General features: G+C 34.9%; 1 long non-coding RNA gene and 11 other non-coding genes across 12 annotated transcripts; 5 read left to right on the top strand and 7 right to left on the bottom strand.

Annotated features, from left to right (window-relative positions):
• Nucleotides 1–393: 393 nt before the first annotated feature.
• LOC141393389 (uncharacterized) lies at nt 394–3833 on the bottom strand. Its single transcript, XR_012410083.1, has 2 exons — nt 3579–3833; nt 394–3497 (listed from the first exon to the last, which is right to left on the bottom strand). It is a non-coding gene; the product is annotated as an uncharacterized lncRNA (long non-coding RNA).
• A 1046-nt stretch (nt 3834–4879) lies between these two features.
• TRNAV-AAC (transfer RNA valine (anticodon AAC)) lies at nt 4880–4952 on the bottom strand. The gene has a single exon. It is a non-coding gene; the product is annotated as a tRNA-Val (tRNA).
• A 3210-nt stretch (nt 4953–8162) lies between these two features.
• On the top strand, nt 8163–8235 carry TRNAV-AAC (transfer RNA valine (anticodon AAC)). Its single transcript has one exon. It is a non-coding gene; the product is annotated as a tRNA-Val (tRNA).
• A 147-nt stretch (nt 8236–8382) lies between these two features.
• On the bottom strand, nt 8383–8455 carry TRNAV-AAC (transfer RNA valine (anticodon AAC)). Its single transcript has one exon. It is a non-coding gene; the product is annotated as a tRNA-Val (tRNA).
• Nucleotides 8456–10078: 1623 nt separating this feature from the next.
• TRNAV-AAC (transfer RNA valine (anticodon AAC)) lies at nt 10079–10151 on the bottom strand. The gene has a single exon. It is a non-coding gene; the product is annotated as a tRNA-Val (tRNA).
• A 328-nt stretch (nt 10152–10479) lies between these two features.
• Nucleotides 10480–10552, top strand: TRNAV-AAC (transfer RNA valine (anticodon AAC)). The gene has a single exon. It is a non-coding gene; the product is annotated as a tRNA-Val (tRNA).
• Nucleotides 10553–10888: 336 nt separating this feature from the next.
• Nucleotides 10889–10961, top strand: TRNAV-AAC (transfer RNA valine (anticodon AAC)). Its single transcript has one exon. It is a non-coding gene; the product is annotated as a tRNA-Val (tRNA).
• A 2209-nt stretch (nt 10962–13170) lies between these two features.
• TRNAV-AAC (transfer RNA valine (anticodon AAC)) lies at nt 13171–13243 on the bottom strand. Its single transcript has one exon. It is a non-coding gene; the product is annotated as a tRNA-Val (tRNA).
• Nucleotides 13244–15249: 2006 nt separating this feature from the next.
• On the top strand, nt 15250–15322 carry TRNAV-AAC (transfer RNA valine (anticodon AAC)). The gene has a single exon. It is a non-coding gene; the product is annotated as a tRNA-Val (tRNA).
• A 413-nt stretch (nt 15323–15735) lies between these two features.
• TRNAV-AAC (transfer RNA valine (anticodon AAC)) lies at nt 15736–15808 on the bottom strand. The gene has a single exon. It is a non-coding gene; the product is annotated as a tRNA-Val (tRNA).
• A 98-nt stretch (nt 15809–15906) lies between these two features.
• TRNAV-AAC (transfer RNA valine (anticodon AAC)) lies at nt 15907–15979 on the top strand. Its single transcript has one exon. It is a non-coding gene; the product is annotated as a tRNA-Val (tRNA).
• A 6384-nt stretch (nt 15980–22363) lies between these two features.
• Nucleotides 22364–22436, bottom strand: TRNAV-AAC (transfer RNA valine (anticodon AAC)). Its single transcript has one exon. It is a non-coding gene; the product is annotated as a tRNA-Val (tRNA).
• Between the last annotated feature and the right edge of the window lie 2436 nt (nt 22437–24872).

Below are 24872 nucleotides of genomic sequence, written 5' to 3'. Positions count from 1 at the left end.
TTAAATTATGTGTATTCGTACACTTCGGCGTGGTTACTCCCCTATTTCCACATTTGAAACAAAAAATATGTCTCGATTCATCGGGACAGTAGATATAGCTATGCCCCATTTGAAGGCAATTCCAACATTTAATGCCAGAATAATCTCGCTTATTTTGAGGTCTGGTTACCCTCAAAGCTTCAATCTGTGGATCGGGTTCTTCATCAGAATCGTCGGAAACATTTTCAACCGAAATCTCATTTACATGTCTAGGTCGGGTTACAGTAATTTGGGATTTATTTTCTTGAAGTACCTTTTCGGCCTTTCTAGCAATGTCCCTAAGCTCACTTAAATCCTTTGGGCTAGCTATGAAAAGCATAATCTTAAGGTCAGTATTCACATTTTTCTTAATAATGTCTATTACTGAAGCATCAGGTAATGGTTGACCAAGCCGTTGGTTCATTTGGACTATTACTGAATGAAAGTCATCATAACTTTCTTTAGAATGCTGTTTACGAGTAGACATCCTTATAATTACCTCATGATCACTTTCAAGATTTCCAAATTCGCGGGTCATGGCAGCTTTGAGCTGAGGGTAGGTCAAACCTGGATTCTGTTTTGTGTACATCCAGTACCACTCATCAGCTTTTCCATTCAGGAAAACTTGAAAATTTGCCATTAAATGATCATATGGGCACTGAGACCTTTCCGTAAGGGTATCTATTTTAAATAAAAAAATCCGAAACACTACCTGTACCATTGTATGTGATATTCCAATCTTTAAGATTTTTCGAAAATCCAGAAGAAAAGTTTGAAGGTATGCTCGTATTTGGAGAAGGTAAGTCCCCATCAATTCTGTTCTCAGAAGTCGCTCTAGAACCCGTAGGTTGGCTTAATGTCTGTCGAATCGAGCTAATTTCTCTCCTAAATTCTTCCTGAGTTTCCCTCATAACTTCTCGGAAATATAAAAGGAGTGATTGTGTTGAGTCAAGGTCCTGATTATCAGGGCGTTCTGTCAATGGTGGAGGAGGTCTACCAGATCCCTCGTTATTTTCTTCTGACGCCATATTTGGATTAATTAAGTCTTCAGATGAATCAGTATCTTCTGACTCAATAGATAAAAATAATGATTTACCTCGACCTCTAGTGGAAGTAGCAGAAGTATTTAAAATATTTTTAGGATTAGCTTTTGTACTGAAAAGTCCTGCACTACTAGTTCTATTGTAAATCCTAGTAGTTGGAGAACCTCTACCTCTGGTACTCGAAAATGGTGTATTAAGTGAGCGATTACTTGATGTACTGGAAGTCGATCGAGTAACACGTTTGCTCATATTTCAAAAAAAAATATGTCAGAAAATAACTTTAAATGTATTAAAGTTTTCAAATAAATCGAAAATATTTCATAAAATGTCAAGGAATGTTGAGTAACTATACTAACTATATTTAATAAGTCTTCAGGTCACACTCAAAAGAATTGCAAAGATACCGAAGTATACTGTCTATTCTATATGCCTTTGGCTCATCACTATCTCCCAAATGAAGAAATTAATTGATGACTCAAAGAGAAATTAATTTATATTCAGAAATCTGCTGTTATATTTTTAATATTCTAATGCTTTAGCCTTATGTCCTAACATTGACCAGCGTCTATTGTCCAAAATCTTATAAGAGACTAGACAAAAGTCTGAAGGAAAAGTCAAGACAAAATCGATTTACCTAGAAATGATTCCTTTATGCAACATAAACTGAACTACTCATAGTCGTCAGTCTGGACTCTAAATTCCTCATCAAAAGATAAAAAAAGATCTAGGCATTTTAAAATAGAAATCTGAATACGGATCTAATTATTTCAATTTATGTCCTTTTATAGTCAATTTTACCAAGTGTATACAGGTCCCAGTAAAAAGGTCTTATAAAAATGACAAAAATATCCATAAATAGAAAAAAGAACAAATATGTCACTAAAATGTTTCAATAGAAATCACCTGTATATGATTCAATTAAAACAATTGTTAATAAGATCCAATCAATGACTCAGAATTTTTAATTTGTTCAAAAGAACTGATTTTTCGAAAAAAGTGCAAAAATAATTTAAAATCAAAAGGCCCCACGTTGGGCGCCATATATGTTACGCGCCGGCTATCCGCTGAATAAATTCAAAGCATAAAATCGAATAAAAATGTATGAAAAATATACGAGGTCGGTTTGGGCATGGTAAGATAACAAATTTGCCTGGCTAGCTCATCCAGGAGGTAAGTTCTCAACCCGTTATTCTTCAGCGCGCGAACATATTAAAATAAACATTCCATGCCACGGAAACCAAACGTTTATTAAAAGTAGAGCTGATTTTAAATTATATTGCACAAGGTCAATTCTAAGTCATTGATGCACCTTACCTGTGACCATTTGTGGTATGACGAGGTCTAATGTCATACCGAGGTACACTTGTCCCACCCTGTCACCTATGACATTGTATGTACCTTTAATTTAACAATGTCCCTTAATGTGACCTTCAAATCCTAAAAGCCTTGGTTACCCATCATTCCTTTTAAATGCGAAGTCAGTTTAGCATTTCATATTCATAACAAAATTCATTTTATTGAACATAATTCAGTATAATATTTAGGGAAAATAATAAAATTTAAAAATTGAAAATTATTTGCATATTTGCATTAATTACTAAATTAATTAAACATAAAAAAATTAAAAAAAAGATGAAAATAGAAAAACTAGAAAAAAGGCTAAACTAAGAAAAAGTCTAAATGTCAAAATATTTTTTTGTTTATAACAAAAACCCCATTTTGTGCAATGGCACTAACCAAAAAGTCTATTAAAATAGCCTGATGATTGAGCTCAATAATCTAGCACTCGAAAAAATTACCCATCAAAATATTATTTTTGGGTCAAGTCTAAAAATGTTTGCTGGGTTGTGTTCTAATATTTGACACTCATCTTCTTTTACAAAAACTCTAAACTATTCTTAAAACTTAAAAAAAAAAATATGTATGTCTAATTATGTATGTACATGAAGGTCAACTAAGTACCGTTATGTACAGAAAGCGCAAGAAATTCAGAGAAAGCAAAAATTCAATAAGTCAAAAAAATTATGTATACATATGTATTACATATTTATCAATATGTATGAACCATTATTTGCAGCAGGTTAATTTTTATGGAAATGGCAAAAATTAAGTGGAACAGTACTATTTTGTAATAATTTTATGATGTCTAAAATTTCCACATTATAATATTCTAAATTTCCACAAATCACTACATTTTAATTTCATTAATACATCACCGCATAAATTGTTTGCGTGGTTATGTCTGGATGCATGTCCCACAGCTGGGAAGGATTGATGGTTTTATTCTTCTTCTGTGGCTATAGAGATCTGTTCCTTTGCTTGGCAGTGACGTCAATAATTCCAGAATAATGCTCGTAATTGTTGTTGTAAATTCACTGTTTTAAAGTCAGGAATGATCTTTAAAAGTTTTGGAATTCTCCAAATTTGTTGATGTCACTACACATTCGAAATAAGTCGAGAAAAAAAAATATGTATGAATTTCATTTGGGCAAACACGCATATTTTGCGATGTCTTACCGTGTATAAAATTTCAATTTGCAAAATAAACGCTGGAAAATAATTGATTCCACCAGAAAAGGCGAGGTCACAATACAATATTGCTGCTTTCACTGTGATATTCACTTGAGGTTGCAATTTAATTATATGTCGAATAGCTTTTAAGGTTATTTCGATTTTTTTATAATTGCACTCTTCCACTTGTTTTCTTGTGTCTATCTTCTTTGCCGGTTTTTATTAAATGATCACTGTGATGTGCAGATCCAGTTGACATTCACATACACATACATATGTTTAGTGAATGCAAAAGTGTCAGTGATGACAATTGCTAGTACGCCTTAATTATTGACGTAAGCGTATGGCATTGCGTACGACGTCAATCATATTAAGGTCGACACACATTTGGTGCGTCACAATAAAATAAGGCGATCCGTTTCATTCATTTCAGCTGCTTTTGTTTGCAGTGTAGCATTATTTGTTGATATAGTCAAGGAAGATTTAGATTTTAAATTTTAACATTGACTGGAATTTCGAAAATATGACAACTTATTGCGCACGAAAAATTAATCTTTTCATGATTTTTTTTTTAAGATTTTTGGTTCATCCGATGCATCACAGCTTGAGCAACTTACGGATTTTTTTTCTTGCACAATATTGCACAGTATTCTGATCAATAGGCGCCTACGAAACACTGTTTTTTACTAAAGCAGTTTGAGGTAGCTCGAAAACGAACTATTCTCTAGATACCGTTCAAGATATTATGTTTTAGTGAACATTCAATAGCTGCATTTTCGGCATAGCTGCGATTTTACTTCAATTTGGTTGTAAAATTTACATATATCTGCACAAGAAAAAATTTTAAATTTTTTGCGAACTCAAAACAAGGATAAAATTCAACCACTCTGATTTTGTATTGATAAGAAGTGTGCAAAACAAATACAATACAAGAAAAGATAATGAATTTTAAAAAAGTGTAACGTTTTCTCTCTCGAACTTGAAATATCTCTCACTTTATTGTTTCAACATTGCTTATAGCTGCACATCATATGCACGTAAGTAATATTGAAGATATCGGCCTTGTTGGGCAGGTAAGCGAATTTAAGCTTCCTGCATTTTGGGGATTGCTGCACAAGAAGTCGTGCAATTTTTGATTGTGCAGGTAAGCAAAAAATACTGTACATGCAAATCACAATGATTTTCTTTTTCTAACGCTCTTATCTCAGCTAATTTATTTTTATGAGCCAATAAAAAATTGTCGATTTTGTAAAATTTGTAAGTGGCCATAACCCCTTAAATGTTGTTAGGTAAAAAATTATCCTGATTGTTTCCGCCCGGGATTGAACCGGGGGCCTTCCGCGTGTTAGGCGGATGTGATAACCACTACACCACGGAAACACATGGTTATCGACCAGGCCAAATAATAACGGTTATTATGAACGTTTTTACCCACCCTGTTTATATTATAGCTTTTTGCAGGGTTAACCTTTTTATGTGGAATTATTTGCTCCTGAACCAACTTTAAATGAAAGGTGCTTACACCTGAGAACTTTTTGCGGATTCTGAATCTACAATGTTCATATATGTATATGAGAAAACTCAAATAAATCGCAGTCAATTTTTACATGTTCATGTTTATTTTTTAGGTTTCCACGATTTTGCTTGAAAACACAAGCTTTGTCGAAATGGAATTGTAGCTGTGAAAATTCTCTACAAGATTGATATTTATGATATTTTCGTAAATTTTACCATTTTTGAAATGTAGAAGTTCAAATTATCAAAGCCCATCTTGTAGATTTTCACTGTCCACTCCGATAAGTCTTGTCGTTTTCAAGCAAAATCGTGTAAACCTAACAAAACTACCTAAAAATGTGACTAAACTCCTATACCTCAAAAATTTTAAAACCTAGGAACAAATCGTAAAGACAATCATATAGGGAATTTTCATAACTACAACAATTTCTTTAGCCCCATTTCGATATGACTTGCGATTTCCAAGCAAAATCATGAAAATCTAAAAAAAAAATTAAAAATGTAAACTTTGACCGCGATTTATTTAAAAAGCCCTCAGAAACCGCAAAAACATCCCAGGCGTGAGCACATTCCATTTAAAGTTGGTCTAGGCGCACCGTGATATGCAATAGCATTGACATTTAAAACCCAATGGGTTTTAAATCCGGTTATATGTAAACGTACTATTACATACATACATATACACGTCTAGACGACTGAGTTAAAACAAAGCTAGAATTTCAGTATACCGACTATCTATTCCTAACACTGTGGAGCAATTTCAAACAAATTAAATTATGAATGGTGGCAAAATTAAACGGCAAGCGTTTTATTTGAGAGATTCTATCATGAGAAAGAATATATTTATTGAGGCTAAGCGACAAATTATTTTTTAGTTTTAAGTGCATTTCTAAATAAAACACTGAAACTTAATTTTTTTAAATTATTTTTTATTTTTAACTTTTTAGTAAATACATTTTTTGACCACTGAGATCCCCAAATGCAGAATTACAGTCCATTTGAGCAAAAGATGTAGATTAAAATGCTTGAAATTGGGTGGTACAATTATATGGATGCTATATTAAACCTTGACCTACGTCCACAATTTTTAGTGGGGAAGTTCCTGGACTATTGAGAACTCCAAATGCCAAGTTACAGGAAATTCGGGCTAAAAATGAAGACAAAATCCTCAAAATACCAGAAGTCGGGTGGCACCGTTATATGGAGGCTATAGGAAAAAATGAACCCATATTGGTTTTGGTTTCATATTCATGTATTGTCATCTAAATCTGAAAAATGTGCAAAGGGTTAGTTCGATTGGTCAACTGCAACCGTGTTAAAAATCAGTTACCAAATTTGAAAAGGGGGTCAAGTTAGACACCGTAAAAACACTGTAAGAATGGACCAATATTAGTTTTGATTTCATATTCATGTATTGTCATCCAAATCTAAAAAGTGTGCAAATTTTAAGTTCGATTGGTAAACTGCAACTATGTGAAAAATGAGTTACCAGATTTGAAAAGCAAATTAGATAAAACACTGTAAAACAGTGTAATAATGGACCAATATTGGTTTTGATTTCATATTCGTGTATTGTCATCCAAATCTGAGAAGTGTGCAAAGTTTTAGTTCGATTGGTCAACTGCAACCGTATTAAAAATGAGTTACCAGATTTGAACTAAACACACACCAAGGCAAGTTAAATAAAACACTGTAAACACTGTAAAAAGTTTAAAATTCGAAATCGGAAATATCGAAAGTAGTGAGTAGTGAATCTCCCTCCGGCTCCAAGGACCATGAACACACTCACGATTAATCAGGAATTTAGTTAGACTCTCAAGTTGTTGTTGTGCAAAAGACACTTACGTGAAGTTTTTTCGAACTACAAAAAAATTGAATCTTTTAAGTTATAATTCAAATGACTCGGTAGGTCAATTTACTAACTTCAAAATTTTTTGGGTCTTTTTAAAAACTAAACACGTAAGAAGGTATCAGTCAGCTGTGACGACAGAGATGTCTATAGGGGTTTTTGAGATTTTAGCCCATAGGAAGTATGGTTTTGCCACCGAAAAAATTTTAGCGTCTTAACTGGGGCCGCATACACAACCTGTTGTCAAAATTTTCAAATCGATCCCAGACGAGTCCTCTAACTGCTCCCTTTCCAAACATTTTATAGGAGGTACCCAAAAGCGTGGACCGATGTAGTCGATATTCGGACATAATTCGAGAGTGTAAGAAATAATACAATGTAGAACGTTTGGACCAGTTTAGTTGGTACTGACATTTTTTTTAGATTTTGGGCCATTATCTCAGGAAGTATGGTCTTCCCCCCGAAAAAAATTGCGCCGTCGTAAAAGGACCCGTAAGAAGAACCTTTCGGAAAAAAATTCAAACCATCCAAGATAAGCTGTTTAACTGCACATTTTGGAGGGGGTTTCCGATATTCCAACCTGATACATGACTGGATGAAATAATACGATTTACAAAGTTTGCATAAATCAAAATCTCCCAGCGGGACTTTTCTTGCGGACGTGCTATTTTAGTTGGTACCGTCAAGGTTTCTTGGAGCTTTAAGGTCATTATCTCAGGAAATATGGACTTGCCCCTGAGAAAAAAAAGGGGACCGCAAGGACAACCTGCTGAAACAAAATTAAAAACGGTACGAGAGGAGCTCTTAAACTTCGCTTTTTCCCAAGTTCGTGTGGGAGGTACCCGAAGGAATGGACCGTTGGAAATAATATTACCATATGCAAAGTTAGGATCAATTCGGTTACTCCCTTGAGAGTTACCGTGCGCATCATTTTAGCGAAAATTGTTGAACTTTTTTGGGGACGGTACCGAAAGGAGTGGACCGATATGACCCATCTTCGAATTTAAACTAAATTTGGACAAAATATTACGAATCAAATTTTGAATCCGATCGGTTGCTTCGTTCGAGAGTTATCGTGCGCCCCATTACTCAATCGACTCCAAATTGTCTGAAACAAATTTCGTCCAAAATTTCTTGGGGTCTAAACCCATTATTCCGATGAGGTAAATTTTTTGCCGTATCAAAGAGTAACGGCCAATTCTTCTAACACTATGGTCGATACAACAGTTTCCGTGGTGTAGTGGTTATCACATCCGCCTAACACGCGGAAGGCCCCCGGTTCAATCCCGGGCGGAAACAGGTATAACTTTCTTTTATAGCCGGAGATGTTAAAGGGTAAGGAGTTTCATAATCTGACATATCAAGACATTTGATAGTAGATTATAAACATTGTGATTGATTATAAAGTTAATATTTTAATTAAAAAATAACAAAATTTGACTTAACTGTTTCCGCCCGGGATTGAACCGGGGGCCTTCCGCGTGTTAGGCGGATGTGATAACCACTACACCACGGAAACTGCATTATTTACAGAAAGCCATTAGGCCATTATAGTATTATAGTGGCAATAATCAAACGAAGATATTAATTTTTTTTCCTTGCACAGTGGGATGAATGGAAACAAATTAGAAACAGAACATAATACAATATATATTAGGACTAGCTGAACCCGGTGCGCTTTGCTACCCCGACTAAGATAAGATATAATGAAATGCTATAATTATATTATTTTTTTTAATAATTTAACGTATAAATATAGGAGATCTGAAGGCGTTCTCTACCCATTCAAGGTTGTTATGGAGCTACTATGGTATTTTGTATGTTTCAGGAGGTAACACTCCTCCTAAAGCATTTTCTATTTATTTCTAGACCAAATTCCGTCAGACATGCCAAATTTCAGCGAAATTGGACATATGTATATAGGGTGTTTGGTGCATAAAATACACACATTCCAAATATCAGCGAAATTGGACATATATAGCGCGTTTGGTTCATCAAATACAGGAAATCGCCGAAAACATATATAGGAGCAATATCCAAATCTGAACCGATTTCGATATAATTTGGCGCAGTTATGTACATATATACCAAATTCCGTCACACATTCCAAATTTCATTGAAATTGGACATACATAGTGTGTTTGGCGCATAAAATACAGGAAATCGGACGAAAATATATATGGGAGCTATATGCAAATCTGAACCAATTTCGATATAATTTGGCACATTTATTTCTACACCAAGTTCCGTCACACATTCCCAATTGAATTTGACATAAATAGCGTGTTTGGTACATAAAATAAGGAAGTCGGCCAAAAATATATGTATATGGGAGCTATATAATATATATAATATAATCTGAACCGATTTGAATATTATTTTATAAGTTTATTTCTACATCAAATTCCGTCACAGTTCTAAAGATATTTGCATACAAAATCTAAATTTTTTGGAGGTACCCCGGCTTTTGATGCTATATCTGCAGATCAACGCGGAATTTCAAAAAATTATATAACCTATTTTCATTCCAGGCGATGTAGCAATATACCCTAAACATTTCAGGAAGATCGGTTCAGTGGTTTTTGAGTCTATAAGTCACAAACAAACGTACAAACATTTTTCTATTATATACATACATATATATAGATAGATGTCATACGAAAATATACATGCTGTTTGAACGGAAAAACCTAATGTAGTATAGAAAATGCAAAACATAAAGATTGCGGTATGGATAAAAAAGTGTCAGCACATATGAGATTGATGCTGGTGTAATATAGGCTTTAGAAGACCAATATCTGTTCTCGTAGTAGATGAATATGTTTTCTCTTAGAAGATAAGCTGAAAATTTAAAACAAAACAGGAAATTCATAATATGTAATGCTTAAAAATATTCTTGCAAAACATCAACACACCAATAATTATTTTTAAAAGAAAAGAAGAGATCAGTAGGATATTTAGTAGAAGATCTGTATGTATTTTCAACGAAGGTACTGGAAATAAAATAAATACGAATGTAAAAACAAACAGTTTTGCCCGGACTAGGAATCGAGGTTTTTTCACCACTCCGAACTCAGAAAAATTACTCGACTATAAGATTATGCGCTTCATCCTTTAATTATTGCAAAAAATTCGCATTATCTGTTTCCGCCCGGGATTGAACCGGGGGCCTTCCGCGTGTTAGGCGGATGTGATAACCACTACACCACGGAAACATATATAACGGTACTTTTCTTTAATTATGCTCCAATTTTGTTAGGTTAAGGAGAACAAGCCTTCAAATGTAACTATTTGATCTGAATAATAAATGTAAAACACAATGAAACCTTAATGACAGTGCAACATTCACTTATTATGGCGGTCAATTACACACCAATCACCGTGCATACAAATGTACATAGTAATCAATATCTGACCCGAATACGTAACTATTGTTATAACTATTCACTGCAGATTAAGGTCGAATCATAAAAATTGGTTGTGGATTTTATTTAAAACTCAACTCAATTATGAGGATTTTTGAGAAAATTTACCGTTATATACGTTTCCGTGGTGTAGTGGTTATCACATCCGCCTAACACGCGGAAGGCCCCCGGTTCAATCCCGGGCGGAAACAGTTAATACATATTTTGCATGCCTTGTTAAGGCTATGCATGATATTGTAAAGAACTATCTCAGGCTGAAACCCCCAACTGAGCCAGAGAAAAGGTATTTAGAAACTCCCTGAAAACAGGGCTTTAGCTGAACCAGAAATCACTTTATAATCCAATCATTTTCCTTGCAATTTCTAGAAAAATTGAATTTTGTAGAACGTACATCCATATGTTCCCACAATATCGCCGAAGGGATAAGGCAGACTTTTGTAGAACAGTGTAATTAAAATGGATATGACACTTGGGTGCATGTGTAAAAGGACTGTGCATGCACAGTTTAAAAAAGTACCGTTATACATGTTTCCGTGGTGTAGTGGTTATCACATCCGCCTAACACGCGGAAGGCCCCCGGTTCAATCCCGGGCGGAAACAGAGATTATTTTTTAATTCCTCTCTAGTATTATTTAAATTGAAGTAGATGTCAACAAATGCTGCATACATTGACTTCGTTGATCCGATGACTGGCCCTAATGAATTTAAATTTTAAACTTTTTAGGGCAGAGGTACTGTTTTTTCCTAAACGTTCCTAAATTATATGAGAACTGGCCTAAATCTCGACGGAAACGCGAAAATGTTGAACTTTTGTAGGCAGGTTTCAGATGGAGATGTTCGTTGGCTCAGTATACCCCTATAGGGGTAGAAAATTTGTTGTAATCTGGATCATTAGGACTACATACTAGAAACATTTCAACAACATCCGTGAAAAGGCCTAAAAAGCTGACTTAAGAGCCAACGCTGTGAACGTTTTGTCGAAGGCTGATATTTCACATTCCAGTGAGGGACACCAGTTCCGGCACTGTTTGGGGTTGAACTGTTACCAGTTTTTGGATTACGAGACCGTACCAGAGGCTTAATTTTGTGACCACGGGTACCAGTGGCAGTTGGTGTCGGTTCTTTTTGTAATGTATCGTGTGGTGGCTGCGGTTGTATGTACCCAGCAAACCAAATTTCGGATGTGCGACACATCTGAACAATTTCGGAAGCAAAATCGTTCAGATTTCTATACGATTTTTCGTAGGGGAATTCATTTAGATTTCGTCCCGAATTCGGACCGAATGTCCAAAACAGTGAATGTAAACAAACAAAACGATTCACGTACCACTCACACAAACCACAAACTTTTCAGCTTCTCTAAATCGTTTCTTTCTCAAAACCAAACAAAACCACAAACTTTTCAATGTAAAAATATGAAAACTGTACGATTGCTGAAATGTACTTCGGCTATGCTTTGCCGAGTTATTTCATTCACCACCGAAACAAAAAGAATTTTTGGCAAACATTTACTGTGCGAACTGATTGCTTAACAACCCTTCTATCGCTAAAATGTTTGTGTTTTCAAAGGAACACAACCACAAAAAATGTATGTATTGGTGTTCACGGGCCAGTTGCCCGATATTTTCGAATGTTAGCCACAAGTTTCGAACGCGATATCATTTTCGAACGTTTGGTGAATGTTTTTTCTTCACAAGAAAAATGGTTTAGAGAAACATTTTTTACCTTGAAAATTTTTTTGTTTCAAAAAATTATTTTATTTTGTTTGTATAAAATTCCCATTTGCTATTTTCAAATAATTTCGATATAAATGCTACGTATAATATGAACAATTAGTGGTGATAATAGGTTGCCAAACACAAGATAACAATGTTCATCGACAGTTGCATATCTAGTCGCAAACATAACAAAGAAATAAAAACGGAAAAGATACATAACAAAAACATCAAGAAACTCCACAAAAAATTATTTTCGCCACTATCGCAGAAACTATCGTCATTCATTCGCTGATAATATTATTGCCGATATACGAAATCGAAGGTTTTCCTGCCACAAACTGAGCGACGTATGAATCGTTTTCAGTTCATTCTCGTGTGTCGTTCTCGAACAAAATATCCCCAAAATTATCGAGAAACATTAGAAAACGATATCGCTTTCGATAGCAATGGTATGGTGGGATACTATAAGTAAACAGCATGATTGCAACAGTGAAAATCATTAGAAGAGATTTTGAAATTACAATCTTCCAATAAAAAAATGGTCAATAAAAAAGGCGGCATCAGAGAAGAAATTTTTCCTTCAATATTTTATTTATTTATTTCAAATATTTATTATAATAAAAAATTACAATAAAATTATATAAAAAATAGCACTAGCGTCTAAGGCTATCGGCTAATTTTCCTTCAATATTCATACGACATTATTCAGAAATCTTTACGAAGATTCAGTAGAAAAAATTTCCCTTCCGAATTTCCCAAGTATTTTCCTTCGATTTCACTTCGCAAAATCTATCCGTTTTCGCTCCGACATTTCGTACAGAAATTTTGTGAACCACTTCATACAACATGCGTTAAGATAACGTTACGAATTCGGATCCGACATCGGACGTACCGTCCGAATTTTGTTCCAATTTCGTCACGATGTCGGTATGATTGGTTTTGCTGGAAGGTTACTTGGTCAGATATTGCAACCAGAGTCAGGTGTTGAGAAATTCGTGGGGTTAGACCTTCGGATGGGTACCCCACGTAAGTCTACACCACTTCATACCAATCCTCTTGAATTCAAGAGAAAGAGGAAAAAGTGGAACATCTGTTTCCGCCCGGGATTGAACCGGGGGCCTTCCGCGTGTTAGGCGGATGTGATAACCACTACACCACGGAAACGCATATAATAACTGGGCATACAACTGTTTTTATATTTTCAGATCAGTTTACTTCGGATTTAAACAATGACGTCACCAGGCGTAAGCAACCATTGATATCTCAACCTGAACTTGCTAAAGGTGGTAAGTCAACTTATAATGAACAATAGTTTAGGAATCACCAAACAATGCATTTAAATATTCCATATTCCTTAAACATAGCTTCTTTACCTCCACTAACTTGGTAAAAAATTCAGTAATTTCATCAATCCATACCCAAATTTGATGATTCATGCGCATAACAATATTATTATTTTTACTTTGATAATAATTGCTATGATGATGTCTTCCTTACAATTTTGTTTTGTATAACTCTGCTTTTGAAAGAGAGAAAAAAAATTAATTTCCTTTATCGACCAGTTTGAACATTGTATTCCATCATTTAATTGAAAAGAAGAAGCGAACACAAATATCAGCCATGAAAAATTCCGTTTACAATCAGCCTTTTTTGATTCAATTTGACACGGTCTAGACGCTTTGGCATAGTATGCTAAACACAATGTTTTATGACGTTTGCACTTTCTTTGTTAGCCCCAATGCACTCAACTATTGTTGTTCCTGTTGTCAGTTGTTGTCTTTATGCTCAATCAACTGATGACCGGACCACATCTCCCGACATAATAAAGATGCACCATTGTCCAGTTTGAAGTATAACCAATCATATTTGATTTGATTTTTTTTGTTTGCTTTTTGCTACGCATTCAAATAATGTGTATTATTGTTTTTTTTTGAATATGGAAAGGGTGTTGTCACTGGAGAATGCATAGGAAATAAATTATAAAAAATTTAGTAGCATTTAAGGTTATTATGAAGTTCATATTATGATAATCCAATATTAACTCTTTAGAGTTTGCATTTGATACTTCACAAAAGTCTTTGATATCAGAAATTCAAATTAGTAGTTAATATTCATTCCCTTTTTCATCACCCTTTTTATTTAATGGTCAACACGTTCATTAGGTCTGTTGGACCATAGGTATGTATCTTTGTTATCTGCTTTTGTTCACGCAGAGAAAAAAATATGTTTGATCCAACAATATTCCAAGAGCAAAATATGTATTGTTAACATATTGTTGGATTCCTCATGTAGTATTGTAAATCCAAAAATAGTTTGTGTCAACTGAACAATATTTCTCTCTTTTCTTCGAAAATTTGTTTCTCTTCTCTCGCTATTCGATGCCGTGTTGAAAAAACAATTTTGGTGAGTTGTGGTGTGTTTGTATGACATGCTGCCTTTACCTTTGTTTTTGTGTGTATGTACTTGTGAGACTCTTGTTTTTATTTGTTTCTGTTTTGTTTCATTCTTCTTTCCTTTTCATGTTTGTTATGGTGTTTAATTATTCCTTATGTTGTGGTGGGTTCTTGTGGCTTTTTGTTTGTCTTTGTTGTCAGCCAATGCAGCAAACCATGTATTGTGTTCATCAATGATTGCAATATTATACGCGACATTTATATCCAAGTTATGCGAAAAGTGTATATGAGAAGTATATGCACTCAAATCAAAAATTTCTGGGCTGGTTTTCTGTATTGACAATACTTTTTGTAAACAAAATTAGATTATGATAGTTCCTACAATCGGTATTGTTAACGATTTTAACAATATTGCGAAAATTCGAAAGTTGTTTTTGTTTTCTATGTTTGGAACAAAAGATGGTATTTTTGGATTTGGATTACAATGTTTGAACAAAACAAATTCATTTTTGGAACCAAAACATATATTTTTGTTCCAACAAAAGCGAAAAATATTTTTTCTGTGCGTGTTGTTGTGCCAAACAAGACATGACTTTTAATTTATTTTTATATTGAATTTCTGTTTGATTGTTATCCAACAATGTAGACCACTAGTGGATTTTGGACACATTGAACTAGTAATGCAAGTCAATGAAGCTAACAATGTCCCTAGTATGTGGGAAAGGGACAAGCAGCAATGGATTCCGTGGCTAGTGTGAGAAAAACTTGTACATAACGGTTTCCGTGGTGTAGTGGTTATCACATCCGCCTAACACGCGGAAGGCCCCCGGTTCAATCCCGGGCGGAAACAGTAAGGCAATTTTTTGAAGATTCTTTAAATTGAGTAATACTGAACACAATAGGTCTGTCTGGTTACCCAAAAGTTTGTAACAATTTGTACAAATTGCTACCGAAAGTTGTCTGTTAACAATTTGTTTGCCGTTCTTCACTGAGAACTTTCAAGTTTTAGCTGGAGAATTTTTTCTAGCAAAAACTTGAATTTAACCCGTATGGTCGAACAATTGCAAGCGTACAGAGTAACGAAACTTTTTGAAGCCTCTTCTTGAATGAATAAAAGTTAACATAATAATATCTGAACCTAGCCAGAATGGCAGAAAAATTCCAACATTAATTTAGGATTGATATGGTCCAATTAAATATCCCGAAAAATCATTCCCACAAATTAAATTGTCTTTTTGTTAAATTAAAGAAAAAATAATTCACTGTTTCCGCCCGGGATTGAACCGGGGGCCTTCCGCGTGTTAGGCGGATGTGATAACCACTACACCACGGAAACCACAAGTACCGTTATTCTATACCAAAAATATCCCATCAGATTTCGAATTAATTGAAAACTATTATTCGTGAAATCTTTAAAAATGTCGATAAATATGTGTTTCCGTGGTGTAGTGGTTATCACATCCGCCTAACACGCGGAAGGCCCCCGGTTCAATCCCGGGCGGAAACAGCTTTGAATGTTTTTTGTAATTTAAATTATTTATCTGTTTAAAAGGGAACAAAATCTATAAATATTTTGGCATCAACATTTTTTACGATTTCAAAACTAGTAATTTCTATGGCAATTGCTGGATGCATTACATGTGCATTTGTAAAGTTTAAATAGGCGAGAACCTCTTCGAACACTGTGGCGGAGGAACTTTCAAAGATATTTGCACAAAAAACTGTATAGTTTTTATATAATTTGTTGCCATAATCGAAAAATTAATATTCAATTTTTTACAATGTTGGCCTTTGCAATACATTTGTTGTCTAACTGTATGTACTTGGTAAGATCTAAACTGATTATTTCGAGGTTTTACAAACGAAATAACAAGCTTAATATGTTATGGAGGATATAAATAATGATGACCACATGCCATCTTTCCATACGCATCTCTGGAAACGGTTCGAATTACATTTTATACAAGTAGTACAGTGCCCGAAATAAAGATAGGTTCACATGCAAATTTCTATTTTTCCCCAATTCAGATGACTTTTATTGGAATTTATAATTTTATGTTATGGAGTTAGGCACTCCCCTTGATCTCAATATATAACGGTACCCCCTGAATTCTTGCATTTTGGGGGTCTTGGCCACAACTTTCAATGAAATGGGCTAAAATTTGGCTATCGGTATTCCCAAGTGTTAGAAAACCTTCTGGCAAAACATTTTTGAATTGGGTCCACGTTTTGATAGCGACCCCATATAATGGTACCGTCCGATTTTTCGGAGTTTTGAAACTTTTATATAAATAATTAATTTGAAATGGCCGAAATGCCACTTAATCTTTCCTGGAGGTAGGCTACACCCAGAAAATTATCGATTAATGTAGGTCCAACCTTTGATGTTGTCCCCATAAATCGGTACCGCCCAATATTCGGTATTTTTAGAGTTCTAGCCGTAATAATCAATAAAAATGGCTGAATTTTCCATATTTTATATTGAAGACCACATTTTGGTCTATATTTAAAAAGCTGAAATAAATCACCTGCAAATTTGAAAAAAAATGCAAAAATATCCTGAAAGGAATCTTTAGTATTTCGGGAACAAGTTCCAAAGTTGCGGAAAGATGCAGCTGATATTTTGAAGTAATCTTTAGAGTACTACTCATCTTTAACAAAAAAACATTCATTTGGAGGAAAGAGGGGGAACATATCTAAAACTTTAAATGAATTTAATTATACTGAAGAAATGACATAACAGAAGTCCTTCAGTCAACAGACGTCTTCAATGATGAATCAAAAAAACTAAAAACACAAAACTGCATAAGAGGTAACTTAATGCATTGTTTTTCATTATTCGAATTAAGTTTGGTCAATATAGAGTTCATTCACCTAACTTTTCCACTGAATTCACCTCGAAATCCAACCTGTTAAATTTTCTCTTTTTTGATGCTATTCCCAAAGAGTACATTAAGAAGTAATCCATAACAAATTTATTTTAGAGAATTTAAACATGTTAGGAGTAGATATGAACACATTTGGTACCAAAAATTAGAGTTTCATTTTTATACCCTCAGCCTTTAGGCTAGAAAGGGTATATCAGGAATATTGTCAATTATTTCATATTACATTTCAGAAAAAATGTTAAATTTTTTTTCGCGCTACATCAACGATTTTTGATATGTAGGTTAAATAAAAAATTGCCAGTACGAATATGGTCGCGAGCCAATTTTTGGTTGTTGCGGACAAAAGTTATGGCCCTTTTATTTCGCTTTTTAAGAAAGAAAATATTATAAAAACGCTAATTATTTTAATGAGCACAATTGTTACTAAAAATTTCTCTCGAAGTGACTTCAGCGAGTAGATTTCATAATACCTACAAAATGTTACACAGAATTCGCGGAATGTACATAAAATTGATAAATTATTGAATGTAAGTCAACTTTTTTTCAAAATTAAGGCCCATTTAGTGGTCATAAAATTACATAAGAATTTGTTGTGGATCAAAACTTCACGGCGAATGAAATGAGACTGCAACCATACAGATTGGTGTTATAGTTTTGATGTTACGGCCAAAATAAGCCCAAAATTTGGTCAAAAAAATAATTTTTTGTTTGAAAAAATATTTTTTCACATGCATTATGTAGTAGAAAATATTGGAAAAATCTATAGGAATACTTCCTTCATTTTGCTTAAATCTCCCAATAAAATAGACGGATTTTGCTTTTTTGACATTCATATTAAAGCTTTTCCATTAGGGAAGGTAATTGGGTTGATGAGGATATATTCCAAAGCTTCTGAAATGGAAACAGAGGTCAAATAACCCATTTTAATTTATATGCATTATAAAATACGTGTAAATCGCGTAATTACCAAAATCATTTTGTCCGCATGTGATTTTCATTTACAGCAAGACTATATCTTCTAATTTATACATATTTTTCGAAATTTACTTTGGAATCTAAGATGTAGCATCGGCTGCATCCTAGCATTAAAAAACCTGTAAAATATTGCTAATTCGCGCAAAGTGCATACAATTTTTGTCCGCATCCGATTTCAGTGTTCACCATGAAAATCTATATCGATATATATCTATTTCGAGGCGATCAATCAAGAACCGTGGATGTAGCATCACACACTATTTTTTGGGATAAAATGAATCTAGCACCCTTATCAGTAAAGTTTTCAGATCTCTGTTTCCGCTAAAACGAAGATGCTGTACTGGTTGTTTCATTGCAGTGGAAACGAACCGCATAAAACGCGATAAAATACGCGAAATTTCCAAAAACAATTTTAGGTGATTTTTCTACTTTGGAATTTCTTGTAAATCGCGTTTTAGTAGATAGATTTTCACGGGGAATGATTTATTGGATCAGGAATGTAAAAAACTAAAATGTGCAATCAAGTACGAAGAAAACGAATGACAATTGTTAAAATTAGGCCCGAAAAATATGATTTTTAGAAAAATGCTCACACATAATGTTCGCATTTGGATTCAGATTTCTATGAAGCTGTGCAGACTACATTCACAATATTCGTATCGAATAACTCAGAATCGCAAGTACTACAATCCTATATATGGATTTTTGAAAAACCTGTTTGCGGAATGAAATTGGAAGAAAATTTCAAAAAACACTGTAAATCTGGCTTCAAAATGTCAGCATCATTTAATGGTAGAAGCAGACGAAATTTTGAAAAGTAATACATTAGCAAGATGATCCTTATTTTGTTTGCTTCTGCTTTTACTTTGACAGGAAACTCGAGAGAATTGTGGTTTACTCACAAATCGAGAGATAACAAAAAAAGACATAGTGGCTTCAACCCATTTTCACCAATTTTTTAACATAAATATAGCCACAGCTTCCACGCAAATTATCTTTTAAGGCCAATATTTTTTGCCACGTCCAAAAACATTTCATTTTATCCAAAAGTATTTAATTTGTATAATATACAATCACTAGTCGCGTGTTCTAAAAGGGTAAACCTTGGCTTCAGCTATGTTAAATTCTCAAAAATATTGGTGATATACACTTTCATACGGGCAAAATGTGCCTCATCGAAATAATGGTTTTAGACCCCCAAGTATGTTTGGACGAAATGTGTTTCAGACAATTTGGAGTTGATTTAGCAATGTCCGTCCGTCTGTATGTCTGGCTGGCTGGTGCGCACGATAACTCTCGAACGGATGAACCGATTAGGTTCAAATTTTGACTATCGTAATATTTTGTCCAAACTTAGTTTAAGTTCGAAGATGAGCTATATCGGTCCACTCCTTCCGGTACCTCCCCCACAAAAGTTCCAAAATGTTCGGAAAATTTGTGGGCATGATAACTCTTAAAGGCAGTAACCGATTTGGTCCATACTTTGGTCATCGTGAAATTTCTACCAGACTTAGATGAGGTTCCAGTATGGACTCAATCGGTTCACTCCTTCGGGTACCTCCCACACAAAATTTCGGATAAGTTCAGTTTAGGACCTGCTCTCGAATCGCTTTGATTTTTGTTGCAACAACTTGTATTCACATTCCCCAATACGACGGTACAAATTTCATCAGGGGCAAGTCCATACTTCCTGAGAAAATGGCCGGAATAGGGTGCAAAAAGCCCCTATGACACCTTGTGTAGTGGTTGGAGCGCAAGATAACTCTCGAACGAATCTGTCGATTCGGTCCAAAATTTGGCCTTCGTAATATTTTATCAAAACATAGTTTAAATTCGAAGATGGACTATATCGGTCCACTCCTTCAGGTACCTCCGCAACAAAACTTCAAAAATATTCGGAAAAATTTTGCGCATGATAACTCTTGAAGGGAGTGACCGATGTAATCTATACATTGCACGTCCTAATATATCTACCAGATGTAGGTCAGGTTCGAATATGGACTTTATTTTTCTACTCCTTTCGGATAAGTTCACTTTAAAACCTGCTCTCGAATCACTTTGATTTTTTAATTAATTTCTCGTTAGAGACGAGCTTACTGACCAATATGCTTTTTGAAAAAGGAACCCACACAATCACCACTGTGTGACATGCATGTTTCGCCTTTGGTTTAGGAAGGCTCCTCAGACACATCGACTGTGGGGCGGCTTCGCTATCCTCTAACTTATTTCCTCTTTCAAATGCAAGTTGTTTTTTACAAAGTTGAATTTTTTGTTCAAATCTTTGTATGGCTTTCATGACAAACGCTTAGCGTAGCCTTTGAAAGTTATGAGTTTGGTTCTGAACACTAACACGCCGTGACAACACTTTTTTCCATGTGTTGTTCATGTTGTTGAAGCGATTTGCATTCGCTACCTCCATTACGACGGTAAAAGTTTTTTTCAGGGCCAAGTCCATATTTCTTGGGAAAACAGCCCGAAAAGTTTAAAAAAAAACCCTATGTCACCATATGTGGCGGTCGGAGAGCACGATAACTCTCGAACTGTTCAACCGATTTGGTCCAGAATTTGGTCTTCGTCATATCGACGCCTCCAAACAATAGTATGCTAAGTCGACTTAGCATGTTTTCAAGTTCTTTACATTTTTATACCCTCAGCATTTATGCTAACGAGGGTATATACACTTTCATACGGGCAAAATGTGCCTCATCGAAATAATGGTTTTAGACCCCAAGTATGTTTGGACGAAATGTGTTTGGAGTCGATTGAGCAATGTCCGTCCGTCTGTCTGTCTTGCTGGCTGGTGCGCACGATAACTCTCGAACGGGTGAACCGATTCGATCCATAATTTGGCTTTCGTAATATTTTGTCCAAACTTAGTTTAAGTTCGAAGATGGGTTATATCGGTCCACTCCTTCCGGTACCTCCCCCACAAAAGTTCGAAAATGTTCGGAAAATTTGTACGTACGATAACTTTTGAAGGGAGTAACCGATTTGGTCCATACTTTACAAATCGTGAAATGTCTGCCAGACTTAGATGAGTTTCCAATATGGACTTAATCGGTCCACTCCTTCGGGTACCTCCCACACAAAATTTGGGATAAGTTAAGTTTAGGACCATCTTTCAAATCGCTTTGATTTTTGTTTTAGCAGCTTGTATTCACTGCCCCCCATACGACGGTACAAATTTTTTCAGGGGCAAGTCCACACTTCCTGTGAAAATAGCCCCAAAGTTGAAAAAACCCCCTATGAAACTGTGTGAGGTGGTTGGAGCGCAAGATAACTCTCGAACGGATATGCCGATTCGGTCCAAAATTTGGCCTTAGTAATATTTTGTCCAATCATGGCTTTAGTTCGAAGATAAGCAATATCGGTCCACACCTTCAGGTACCTCCCCCACAAAAGTTCAAAAATGTTCGGAAAATTTTTTCGTACGGTAACTCTTGAAGTGAGTAGCCGAATTGGTCCATACTGTACACATCCTAATATATCTACCAGATATAGATCAGGTTCAAATATGGACTATATTTGTCCACTCCATCCGGTACCTCCCACATAAAATTTCGGATAAGTTCACTTTAAGTCCTCCTCTCGAATCACTTTTATTTTTGTTGAAGCAACTTGCATTCGCTGCCGCAATTACGATGGTTATTTTTTTTCAGGGGCAAGTCCATACTTCTTGAGCAAACAGCCCGAAGGGTGTAAAAACCCCCTTTGGCACCATATGTAGTAGCTGGAGATCCACTTCCATAATGGTCAATGTCGATCCATCCATAAGTATCTCCTCCGCAAAACTTTTGATCTTTAATCCTAATCAACATTTTTGTCGGTTCATACATCCAAAATTTTTAAAACCCCCTAAATACATACGTTTTTGGGAAAAATTGATTCAATATACACAGGATGAGGGTATATCTCTGTCAGCAAAGCTGACTGATACTTTCTTACTTGTTTTATATAATTTTGGCCAATGGCAATGGCACTGTGCATCGTTAAGCAAATATATACAAGAACAAAAAGCAGTATTTAATTGTTTCCGCCCGGGATTGAACCGGGGGCCTTCCGCGTGTTAGGCGGATGTGATAACCACTACACCACGGAAACATATAGGTTGAATTTAAAAATTATATATCAGATGTTGAAATACATTGCTCATAATTACAAAGCATAATAATCAGAAGCGGTCGATAATGGCGTGCTGATCCACATTATCAATTTAAGTAACGTATTTAGATTCAATTCATTAACGCATTGTTGAGCTTCTAAGCATTGGTATGCATTAATTCATTAAAAAAAGCTAACAAATCAATCATCAACAGGTGAAGGTGTTGCTGTTGCTGATAGATTTTGAAAAGTTTTCGGAACACATGTCAATTTAAGTCGTGAACTGTCCATAAATTTGGCTACATTTAACTCTATTATTATGCATTGTCAACATAGTATTCACGACGCGTTCTATGGCCCCAACAGTGCTTTTTTTGATGGCTTAAATATGGGTCAAATATCTATGACTCCATATCTCTGAGATAGAAGAAATTGTTTCAATAGACAAGCCGGGGTTTTGTCGCTAATAACGAGTTTATCCGCTTACTATAGGCAGATTTTCTAGTCCTTGTCAACTTCCACCAATAAATATTTTTAATTAAAAACAAAAATCTCAACAACACCTGCTTCTATTAACCACAAATCTACACTTGGTCACACACGCAGCACACCCATTACCGGAAAAAATATCCACAAAAATTAAATTCTCTAACTCATAATTTATGGTTTGTTATGAGGGAATGGAGTGAATGAATGATTAGTTGAAGTCAACACTTGAACTTTTTAATTGAAACAACAAATAATTTTCAATACTAATTGACGCCAAACCATGTTGATGGTGCAACAGCAACAACAACTGAAAATCAAATTAAGTGTCAGTCAGTGTTCAATTCCACTTCAAAATGCAACAAATGATGCAATGTCAGCTCGGTATTCAGGCTTTTACTATTAGTTAAGCTGCTCATTTGGTGGTAGGCATGTTAAACGCCACGAATTGACGACGGTATGAAAGCCTGATACATGGATGGCCACCACAGTGCATCATGTACAAGTGGCAAAACCACAAATTATGTGACACATAATGAACAGCATGTGGGTGTCATAAATTTACAAATGTTGTACATGTGTATGTATGTATATCTGTTAGTTTGTTTTTATGTTAAATACAGGATATATTTTTCATAAAATTATAATGAACAGTGGGAAAGAAAAAAAATTATGAATTTTAAAAACAGAATTGATATTGAGATACAATATTTTCTCTCATGTTATTTAAAACGTATGTGTTTCGCGACAGAACATTTGTTTGTTTATGTCGGTAATTATCGAAAATCATCGGTCAGTTACCGAGTGGTTAAAATCGACATATTCCTTAGAATTATTCATTCAAGAATATATCCTAAATGCGAAAGGGTAATGGGAATGTCTCAGTTCGGCTTTAAAGAAGGCATGGGTACCAGAGAAGCCCTTTTTTCCATAAACACTTTGATACAAAAATGTAGAAACGCCCAAAAAGATGTATTCCTATGTTTCGTTGATTATGGAAAGGCCTTCGACAACGTACTACATGATAAATTGATAGACATTCTTAACTCAATAAATATAGTTCAGAAAGAAATACAATGTATAAAGAGTCTATACTGGCACCAGACTGCTCAAATTGCGGTAAACGGAGAAATGACGGAAGGTATACCTATATCCTAAGGAGTCAGGCAAGGGTGTATACTATCTCCATTGCTTTTCAATATTTATTCAGAACAAAAATTTCACGATTCGATCAATAGATTGCAAAATGGCATCTATATAGGCAGTTCGGTTTTAAACAACATTAGATATGCTGATGACACAACTCTAATGGCACATAACATATCACAACTTCAGAACCTTGTGGATACACTCGTATCTTGCAGTGAAAAATATGGCTTAAAAATTAATATCCAGAAAACAAAATTTATGATTGTAAGCAAAAAAACAAAAACACAATAACGCCATATTAAAAATACACAATTCAAACGTACAGAGAGTTAAGACTTTTAAATATCTTGGAGCTACAATTACCGTACAATGGGACTCCTCGAAGGAAATAAGATGCCGAATAGAGTTGGCGAGAGATGCATTTTTGAAATACAAGAGAGTTTTTACCAGCCATGACGTCAATCTTGAAACGAAGACTCGATTTGTCAAAGCATATGTCTGGTCAGTCCTACTGTACGCAATGGAGGCGTGGACAGTGAAATCTGCCGATATTAAAAAGTTAGAAGCCTTTGAAATATGGATACGAGGGCAGTTCGGAAACTTCTTAGCCTAGCACAAAAAGCGCGGTATAAACAGAAAAAAGTTAAGTGTTTTGGAAACTTCCATCTCTGTTATGAACACATGTTAAATTTTGTTTCGATCTGGCAACTCCTTCATATAGAAACAGGTGTTCAAAAAAGACGCATCCGCAATTTTTTTACAATGAAAAAATTAGAAATGCGTGCTGTCATTAAATATTTA

The sequence above is a fragment of the Musca autumnalis genome, unplaced genomic scaffold, assembly GCF_047663935.1.
Source record: "Musca autumnalis isolate F117 unplaced genomic scaffold, ASM4766393v1 scaffold_2, whole genome shotgun sequence".
NCBI lineage: Eukaryota > Metazoa > Arthropoda > Insecta > Diptera > Muscidae > Musca > Musca autumnalis.
This window is presented reverse-complemented; position numbering and strand designations above follow the sequence as displayed.